General features: G+C 40.4%; 1 non-coding gene and 1 pseudogene across 1 annotated transcript; one reads left to right on the forward strand and one right to left on the reverse strand.

The window, feature by feature from the left end:
* The first annotated feature begins 1,480 nt into the window (after nt 1-1,480).
* Nucleotides 1,481-1,552, forward strand: TRNAR-CCU (transfer RNA arginine (anticodon CCU)). Its single transcript has one exon. It is a non-coding gene; the product is annotated as a tRNA-Arg (tRNA).
* A 5,845-nt stretch (nt 1,553-7,397) lies between these two features.
* On the reverse strand, nt 7,398-8,106 carry LOC131752712 (large ribosomal subunit protein uL23-like; annotated as a pseudogene).
* Between the last annotated feature and the right edge of the window lie 1,813 nt (nt 8,107-9,919).

A 9,919-nucleotide genomic window follows, 5' to 3' on the forward strand; every position in this document is an offset into this window, starting at 1 on the left:
CCTATTTTTTCTGACAGAAACATAGTTCTTATGTTTTTCATGGGTGCCTATGTCCCCCCAGAAGTTAATAACTTCTTGATTCATTCATTTTTCTGTCTTCAGTTTCATTTTCCCCAACCTCCTCCGCTTTACATCCTGTACATTGCCATTAGATGACTGGATTGTCAATGTTTTGTTCTAATTCTGTTGCTGGTAAAAACATAAGAACAAATAACCTCCCTCCACCTGAAAAGTCTTGAATGCCTCCCTGGCTGACTGCCTCCAAGATAAAAATCATACACTTTGGCCTAACGGCCAAGACTTTTGGTAATCAAGCCCTAACACATTTTACCAGTGCTATCTCCCACTTTTACTTGAATCCTCTGTTCCAAACTGAAGTCTTCCTGTAACTTCAAACTTTCTGTTCTAACCCAGCTTTCAGCAATTCATTCAACAATAATGTATTGCGTTCCAGGTCTAAACCAGGCACTATGCCTGGGCCTGAGGATACAAAGATGAATACAACACAGTCCTTACCCTTGGGAAATTATCAGTCTAATCTGGGAGAGAGATGTGACAACAAAATCCTCAAAATATGGGATGGCAAACAATTCATGGGAATTATTCCTGCTTGGAGGTGGGCTGGAGCTGACAGCAAGGAAACTTTCTAAGTTAAACATGTCTGTACTCTTTACATGTTTCTTTTACAACAAGCATGCATTAATTTTGTAACCAAGAAAAAGGTAATATTCAGTGAAGATTATGGTTAATTTGATTTTGAGCTTCTGAGTTTCAAAGGAGAATAACCATAACTGTAAGAGAATTCAAAAATTAATGAGGAAAAGACAGTCAAGCAATGGAAAAATGGGCAAAAGCTTTGAAGAGACATTTCCCAAAAGATGAAACATTTATGGTCAATAAATATATGAATACATGTTCAACCTCATTAATCATCAAGAAGTACAAATTGAGACCACAATGAGATTCTATTCAATATCTATTTGAGAGGTGAAAATTAAGAAATCTGACAAAACCAAGTGTTGAAGAGGATTTGGATCAATAAGATCTTGCATACAATGTTGTTGAAACTGTAAATTGGTAAAAACCACTTTGGTTAGCAGTTTGGAATTATCTTGTAAAGCTGAAAGTTCATTTAGTCTTTGACCCAACAAGTCTACTCCTGTATAAATATGCAAGAGAAATTCTTGCACTTGTGCATCAGTGGGTTTTATACGAATATTCTCAGTAGCACTTTTGCAATAGTAAAAACCTGCAACAATCCAAATGCTCATTATCAGGAAACTGGTTGTATTAGTTTGAAGTCCCCAAAAGCAGAGACTGGGACAAGGACTTGGGTGCAAGTTGTTCATTTGGGAAGTGATCTCAGGCAGCAGGGGTGAATAGGAGGTTGAGATTGAGGCAAAGTAGCAGGAAACACCAACATAAGGAGTGTGGTTCCATGGAGACCTCTGAGAAATATACAAAATGCCTCCCAGGGACGTCCCTGGTGGTCCAGTGGCTAAGACTCTGTGCTCCTAATGCAGGGGGCCTGGTTCGATCCCTGGTCAGGGAACTAGATCCCACATGCTGCAACTAAGAATTCACATGCCACAACTAAAGGTCCTGTGTGCCATAACTGAAGATCCTGCATGCCACAACTAAAAGCCTTCATGCAACAACTAAGAGCCCGCATGCAGCAACTAAGATCCCACACACAGCAACAAAGATCCTGCATGCTGCAACTAAGACCTAGCACAGTCAAATAAATAAATATTTTTTAAAATCCCGTATTAAAAAAAAAGTGCCTCCCAGAATTGTCCATCTGAAGAAAGGGAACTTGGGGCATTTATCCCTTGGCTCACACTCCCCACTGGTTGAGGGTTAATGTTCTTTACTTTCAGTCTGTGTTTGGGAGAGGGCTGAGAAGGCTCTTGTGGCTTTTGAGAAGGCCTTAAAGCAGAAATTGGAAAGGCCCATGCCCTAGCACTTGTGGTGGGCATTGTCAGTAAATGGGAGGCCCCACAAAACTGGCTACTACATATTTGGCTAAAACCAGTTGTGGGCCAAAGGGAAGAACACAGGGCACCAAGAGCCTTTGCTGCCAGCAACAAAGTAATATTAGCATATTTACACATTGAAATAGTTGACAGCAGCAACCATAAATAAACTCAGCTCCAGGCAACAAACCTGAGATGGATCTTAGCAATAAAACATAAAAAGTGAAAAAGAAGTCCCAAGACACATCTATGTATAAAATATCAATACATAAAGAACAAGGATTTACTGTATAGCACAGGGAACTATATTCAATATCTTGTAATAACCTATAATGGAAAAGAATCTGAAGCTATACACCTGAAACTAACACAATATTGTAAATCAACTGTAGTTAAATTTAAAAAAAAGGTCCCAGGTTATTATGTAGGGAATGATACTACTTTAATACACAAAACTAAAATTAATAATATATGTTTTGGAAATATTTATGCATGTTCACACACACAAATATATACTTATGTATGTATGTAAATACATAGACATATACAAAATTTTAAAAAATTTATCTTTGGCTGCGTTGGATCTTCATTGCTGCATGTGGGCTTTCTCTAGTTGCGGTGAGCAGGGGCTACTCTTTGTTGTGGTGCCCAGACTTCTCATTGTGGTGGCTTCTCTTGTTGCAGAGCACGGGCTCTAGGCGCACGGGCTTCGGCAGTTGCGGAAAGTGAGCTCAGTAGTTGTGGCTCACGGGCTCTAGAGCGCAGGCTCAGTAGTTGTGGTGCATGGGCTTAGTTGCTCCGCAGCATGTGGGATCTTCCCTGACCAGGGATCGATCCTGTGTCCCCTGTATTGGCAGGTGGATTCTTAACCACTGTGCCGCCAGGGAAGTCCCTCCATTCTTTTTTAGATTCTATTCCCATGTAGGTCATTATAGAGTATTGAGTTCCCTGTGCTATACAGTAGGTTCTTATTAGTTATATATTTTATATATAGTGTTATATATATGTCAATCCCAATCTCCCATTTTATCCCTCCCACCTCCCCCCCTTTACCCCTTGGTAACCATAAGTTTGTTTTCTACATCTATGACTCTATTTCTCTTTTGTAAATAGGTTCATTTGTGCCATTTTTTTAGAATCCACACACAAGTGATATCATATGATATTTGTCTTTCTCTGTCTGACTTACGTCACTCAGTATGACCATCTCTAGGTCCATCCACGTCGCTGCAAATGGCATTATTTCATTCTTTTTAATGACTGAGTAATATTCCATTGTTTATATGTACCACATCTTCCTTATCCATTCCTCTGTCGATAGACATTTAGGTTGCTTCCATGTCCTGGCTATTGTAAATAACACTGCAGTGAGTATTAGGGTACACGTATCTTTTCGAATTATGGTTTTCTCCAGATATATGCCCAGGAGTGGGACTGCTGGATCATACGGTAGCTCTATTTTTAGTTTTTTAAGGAACCTCAATACTGTTCTCCAAAGTGGCTGTACCAGTTTATATTCCCACCAACAGTGTAGGAGGGTTCCCTAAAGAAGCAAGACTTTTTAACTTTAAATTTTATAAAGCTAGGACAATTTTTAAAAATAATTTTTTTGGAATTCCCTGGTGGTCCAGTGGTCAAGACTCTGCAGCTATCACTGCTGAGGGCATGGCTCCAATCCCTGGTTGGGGAACTAAGGTCCTGCAAGCAGCATGGTGCAGCAAAAAAAAATATTATTTTTAATAAAATGTTTTTTGTTTAAAAAAATTTTTTAAATTTATTTTATTTTTATTTTATTTTATTTTTGGCTGCGTTGGGTCTTCATTGCTGTGTGCGGGCTTTCTCTGGTTGTGGCAAGTGGGGGCTACTCTTCGTTGCGGTGTGCAGGCTTCTCATTGTGGCTTCTCTTGTTGCGGAGCACGGGCTCTAGGTGCATGGGCTTCAGTAGTTGTGGCACGCGGGCTCAGTAGTTTTGGCTCGCGGGCTCTACAGTGCAGGCTCGGTAGTTGTGGGCTTAGTTGCTCCATGGCATGTGGGATCTTCCTGGACCAGGGCTCGAACCCTTGTCCCCTGCATTGGCAGGTGGATTCGTAACCACTGTGCCACCAGGGAAGCCCTAAAATGTTTATTTTTTACCTAAAAATATTTTTAAGAGCAAGAAAATGATAAACACAAGATTAAGCAATGGGGTGGTGATCATTCTGTAATGTATAAAAATATCAAATCACTGTGTTGAACACCAGGAACTAACATAGTGCTGTAGGTCAGTTATACTTCAAAAAAACCCCAAAGAAACAAGCAAACAAAGTCTAAGAAAATGAGATCAGATTTATGATTGCCAGAGGCAAGGGTATGGGGTGGGGGATGGGGAGGGGAAGGGGAATTGGACGAAGGTGGTCAAAAGTTACAAACTTCCAGTTACAAGTACTAGGGATGTAATGTACAACATAAGTAATATAATGAACACTGCTGTATGTTATATATGAAAGTTGTTAAGAGAGTAATCCGAAGAATTTTCATCACAAGGAAAACAATTGTTTTCTTTTTCTTTTATTATATATCTATAAGAGATGACAGATGTTCACTAATCTTATTGTGGTAATCACTTCATAATGTATGAAATTCAAATCATTATGCTATATGCCTAAACTTACACAGTGCTCTATATCAGTTATATCTCAATAACACTGAATGAAAAAAAGAGTAAGCACTGGATGGGGGGATATATGTCAGTTGTCAATTCTAGTTTTTAGGTTGAATAAGTAACAAAAGATGGTCACACATGAACAAAAGAATATAGGGTCCCTGACCCATGGAACATATTTAACCCCATCATGTACACCTGAGCTCCAAGAAATAGAATTATATGGTATGATAAGTACATTTAGAGGTACCTATACATTAAGATGTACTGATAACACAAAGGTGGGAACTGGAAGATACTCCCTAACACCAGGGAAGGTCAGGGAAGCTTGACCAAAAAGGTGGCAGTTAATGGGCTTAAAAGAATAAGATTGCCAACTTTGGGAGGAGGTGGGGAGGTTCTGGAGAATGTTCCAAATGGAAAGAGCAGTATGGACAATGGTACAGAAATGAGAAACTGCAGTATTCAATAGACTACAGACAATTAGGGTTGATAAAAAAGAAGAATGAAAGAGGTACATGCAAGTGATGGATCCATAAGATAAGGTCCATGATAAGGAGGTTAGGCCTTATTCCACATGGTAAGCAAATAAGAGCATTGGAGAGTACTTTTTATTTATTATTTAAACAATCTTTTTAAAAATAAATTTATTTATTTATTTTTGGCTACATTGGGTCTTTGTTGCTGCATGCTGGCTTTCTCTAGTTGTGGCGAGCAGGGGCTACTCTTGGTTGCGGTGCATGGGCTTCTCATTGTGGTGGCTTCTCTTGTTGCGGAGCACAGGCTCTAGGCGCGCGGACTTCAGTAGTTGTGGCACGCAGGCTCAGTAGTTGTGGCTAGCAGGATCTAGAGTGCAGGCTCAGTATAAACAATTTTTTAACATTAACATTATTTTAATTTAATTTAATTAATTTATTTTATTTTTGGCTGTGTCTAGTCTTAGTTGCAGAGTGCAGGCTTCTCTCTCCAGTTGTGGAGCTCAGGCTTCTCTCTAGTTGTGGTGCACAGGCTCCAGAGTGGGCTCTAAAGCTGAGGTGCGTGGGCTTGGGCTAGTTGCCCCGCAGCATGTGGGATCTTTGTTCCCCGACCAAGGATCGAACCTGTGTCCCCTGCCTTGGAAGGCAATTCTTAACCACTGGACCACTAGGGAGGTTCCTGGAGGGTACTTTTTAAAGCAGGGTACTGACAGGATTTGTTTCAGAAAGATCCTCACAGCAGAGTGGAGGACTGGTTGGAGTGTGCTGCAGGCAGGAAGATCAGTTAGGATAGTCTGATCTTAGGCCAGGTGAGAGATATCAAAGATTTACTCAGGAGCTCTGCTGTGTGTAGGCATGTATGGGCTTTTTTTTAAGAGGTAGAATGGGCAGAATTTTATTTCCATTCTCTCCTGTGCTTTTCTTTATAGCACCTATCACCCTTGACTTATATTTACTTATCTATTGTCTCTTTCCCCCCACCTGGATGTAAACTCCAGGAGAGTGAGGATGTTAAGTTAATTTTGTTCCTTCCTCAATCCCCAGGGCCTAACAGTTCCTGGCACATAATAGGTACTAAACAATTACTTGTTGAATGCATGAAGTTTAGCTGGGAAGGAGACATACAGGGTAATAGCCAATAGGGGAAGAATGTCTAACGCTACATTCTGATTTAGCTCTGTATCTCCTATTAATCTCTTCCAGAGCTCAGACTCTAGCTCAGTATTTTACCAAACAATAAATCATTCCCATGTCTGGCTCTCATCCTTGTCTCAGCCCGAGTTAAATCTTTCCTGCCCCCTCTACCCATCCTACCCGTTCTCTAACTACATCCACTTTTTATCCCTACAAACCCTGATTTTCCAGGTTCCCTTAAGGTCCTCAGCCATATGTTTAGATTGTCCTCACATTGCTATATGATCACATACCTGCTAGATAATCTGCTTCCAGATCCACTCCTCTCCATCCTTCTCTAGAGGCTGACCTTGAAGGGCAGTGTCATCTGGGGTCACTTGCCCTTAGGCTTCCTCTTGGGTTCAGCCAGTGGGAGGTACCACAGGAAGAGAGAGAGAGCGAGAGCGCTGTATTCCTCAAAGTTCCTATTGGCCCTCAGTCTCCTTCAGCTGTTGCTCTAACTGAGCACTGGTTCCATCTCTTTGCCCCTTCAGGCCTATGGTTGATAATGGCTTCTCAGCATTAGCCCTGGGGTATTTCATTATCCCTTGTTGGTTTCCCTCAACCCTGCTAGCATCTTTATACACTGTGCCTTCATTAACTTTCTTCAGTTACACACATTGAGCAGGCCATCTGTTGTCTGCTGATCTTGGCTGACACAAAAGTAAAAATGGAGAATTTTATTTTTTTAAAAGAAATTGATATGATTCACAAAGTTCACCTTTTTATTTTTTAATATCTTTTTGGCCACACGGGGATCCGACCAGGGATTGAACTCAGACCCTGGCAGTGAAAGCACAGAGTCCTAACCACTGGACCACCAGGGAATTCCCAAAAGTTCACCCTTTAAAAGTATATAATTCAGTGGTTCTCAGTATAGTTGAGCAAATTATATCTTTTTTCATTTAATATGTAATCAAATGTTTTCTGTTACATACTCAGTGGTAAGTTATACAATGTTGCATGCCATAAGTTACTTATTCATATGTTTCAAACTTTCACTATCACAAATAAGGTTGTAGTAAATATTAGGCATGTGGCCATTCTCTTTTGGGTAGAACTAACTTTCTTTCTTTCTCTCTTCTTTTTTTTTTTTTTTTTTTTTTTTAGTGAAAAATTTTATAATTAGAATTAGCCAGCTGGACTCAGTTTAGGTGATCCCAATTTTGTTGGCAACATCCAAAGCATCATAGTCAGGAGCTTGGCGAACATATGCCTTCATTTTTCCATCAGGCCTGGTCAAGTTGTTGACCTTGGTAACGTCAATGTCATAGAGCTTCTTCAAAGCCTGTTTAATTTTTTTTTTTTTTTTGCAGTACGCGGGCCTCTCACTGTTGCGGCCTCTCCCGTTGCGGAGCACAGGCTCCGGATGCGCAGGCTCAGCGGCCATGGCTCACGGGCCCAGCCGCTCCGCAGCATGTGGGATTGTCCCGGACCGGGCACGAACCTGTGTCCCCTGAATCGGCAGGCGGACTCTCAACCACTGCGCCACCAGGGAAGCCCTAGCCTGTTTAATATGATGCTTATTGGCCTTGCCATCCACAAGGAACACAAGTATGTTGTCTTCTGTCTTCTTCATGGCTGACTTGGTGGTGAGAGGGAACTTGATGATGGCATAGAGGTCAAGCTTATTTATACTAGGGGTGCTCTTTGCAGGGTATTTGGGCTGCCTCCTGAGCCTCAGTGCTTTCGGCTATGGCAAGGTGGGTGACAGCCGAATCTTTTTTTTTTCTTTCTGGCCGTGGACACATTTCAACTCTGCTTTCTTGGTCTTCAAAGCCTTTGCTTTGGCTTCGGCTTTGGGAAGGGCAGGGGCTTCCTTCTTTGCCTTCGGTGTCATCTTTGTGAAAAGGAGGGAGGACTTTTTCTTAAGGAAAAGTTTCTAGGAGTGGTACTGATGAGTCAAAAGAGAGTCACATCTCTATTAAGGTTCTTTGGAAGTACTGTCAAATTGCTTTTTAAGAGAATTATACCAATTCCTATTGCCACAGCTTTCTCTGAATGGACCAATTGAATCATCTCATTAGCACTGGAAAGTACATAAGGTGTGTGTGTATATATGTATATACTGTTAAGGTTGTAGGTGGTATTACCATGGGGATTTCTGTGATAGCCATGCCAATCCTAAGATATTTAAAGCCATTTTTTAGGTAAGTGGGAATGGAGGGACAGTGATTTTGAGGGGATGGAGTAGAGAAAGGTAAAGGGATTTGCTCCTTAACATTCCTCCTTCTCCATCCTGCCTCTTCATCCTGTTTACATACCAGTTTCTTCCTTTTCAGTGAGCTGTGCTTCTTCAGGGCCTAGAATAGTGCCTGGCACTGTCCTGAATATCAATAAACATTTATAAAGTGGATACATAATGGAAGAAGAATGTTAAGATATATGCACCCAGAGTTGGTAATACTAGTATATGAGCATTAACCAGTTTTGTTTTAATGAACTCTCTGGAATCAATACTTTACATTCCCTCCAAATAAACATATTGACTAATGCCCATGCCTGCTAAATGCTTTGGATTAGTGAGTCCACCTCTGAAATATCTACATACTTCTTCCTACCAGTTTTATTAGATGCCTAATAAGAATCTGTTGTGTTTGATCCCAAAATTGCTTATGACAGCTGTTTGCCAGAATATAATTAATTTAATTAAAATTACATAAACTCATGACACATAAGCATGAAAAAGAAAGAGTTGTTTCTATGAAATGTCAGTTGAATGCTTTGGAAATATTAGATAGAGACCAGTTGAAAATTACTGTCAAACCAGATGTGAGTGAGAGAATTAAGAAGGATTTTTTTTTTTTTAAGAGGGAGCCTCTAGTTATATTGCTTTGCAAGAAGCTCTAAGTCCTCAGTCAACTTTATTTTTTTTATTTTTTATTTTTGGCCATGCTGTGGGGCATGCGGGATCTTAGTTCCTGGACCAGGGATCAAACCTGTGGCCCCTGCAGTGGAAGTGCAGAGTCTTAACCATTGGACCACCAGGGAAGTCCCCCTCAGTCAACTTTAAAAAAAATGAATTGGAAAGCATAGAAAATATATCATGGATATGAATTATGTAAGAAAAACAACTCAAGAATTCTAATCACCACTGTTGCTCACATAAAAGGTTTGACCTCACATCAAAAGATTCGCAAGTGGGTATTCGTTATAGGTTTGAAATGAAAATGAAATATTAAGGTTTGTATTTGTCACTTTTTATAATTCACTGCTTTAATATACTTTTCCAACTAACTGACCAACTACTGGGCTAGGTCCAATTTGTTTGGGCAGGGGTAAATCCTTATTCCCCATTCTTTTTTTTTTTTTTCCCCATAGGAGGTCAGGTAGGAGAATTTGTCCTTGTTCTTCCAGGTGACCTACCTAATTCGTGAATTTGGATCTGCCTGCCCTTATAGAGAGGGCAATCTTCTCTAATTATACATAGTTAAAGTTGCTAGACCTCTGCAAGTTGTAGGTTGGAGTTTTGGGGGAGAATATTTTAATTCAAAGAATAGTAAAACGCCTATTGGTCATCAACCAGAACATTCTTCAGCTCAGCTTTATTGGTAATAAAGTTGATGGTTTCAGCTTTTCACTGGTTCCAAACTTTTAAGTAAGGGATAAAATTTACTGTCCCTATAGTACTCCAACAGCGTTGGATCAGATGG

This window comes from Kogia breviceps, chromosome 3, assembly GCF_026419965.1.
Source record: "Kogia breviceps isolate mKogBre1 chromosome 3, mKogBre1 haplotype 1, whole genome shotgun sequence".
NCBI lineage: Eukaryota > Metazoa > Chordata > Mammalia > Artiodactyla > Physeteridae > Kogia > Kogia breviceps.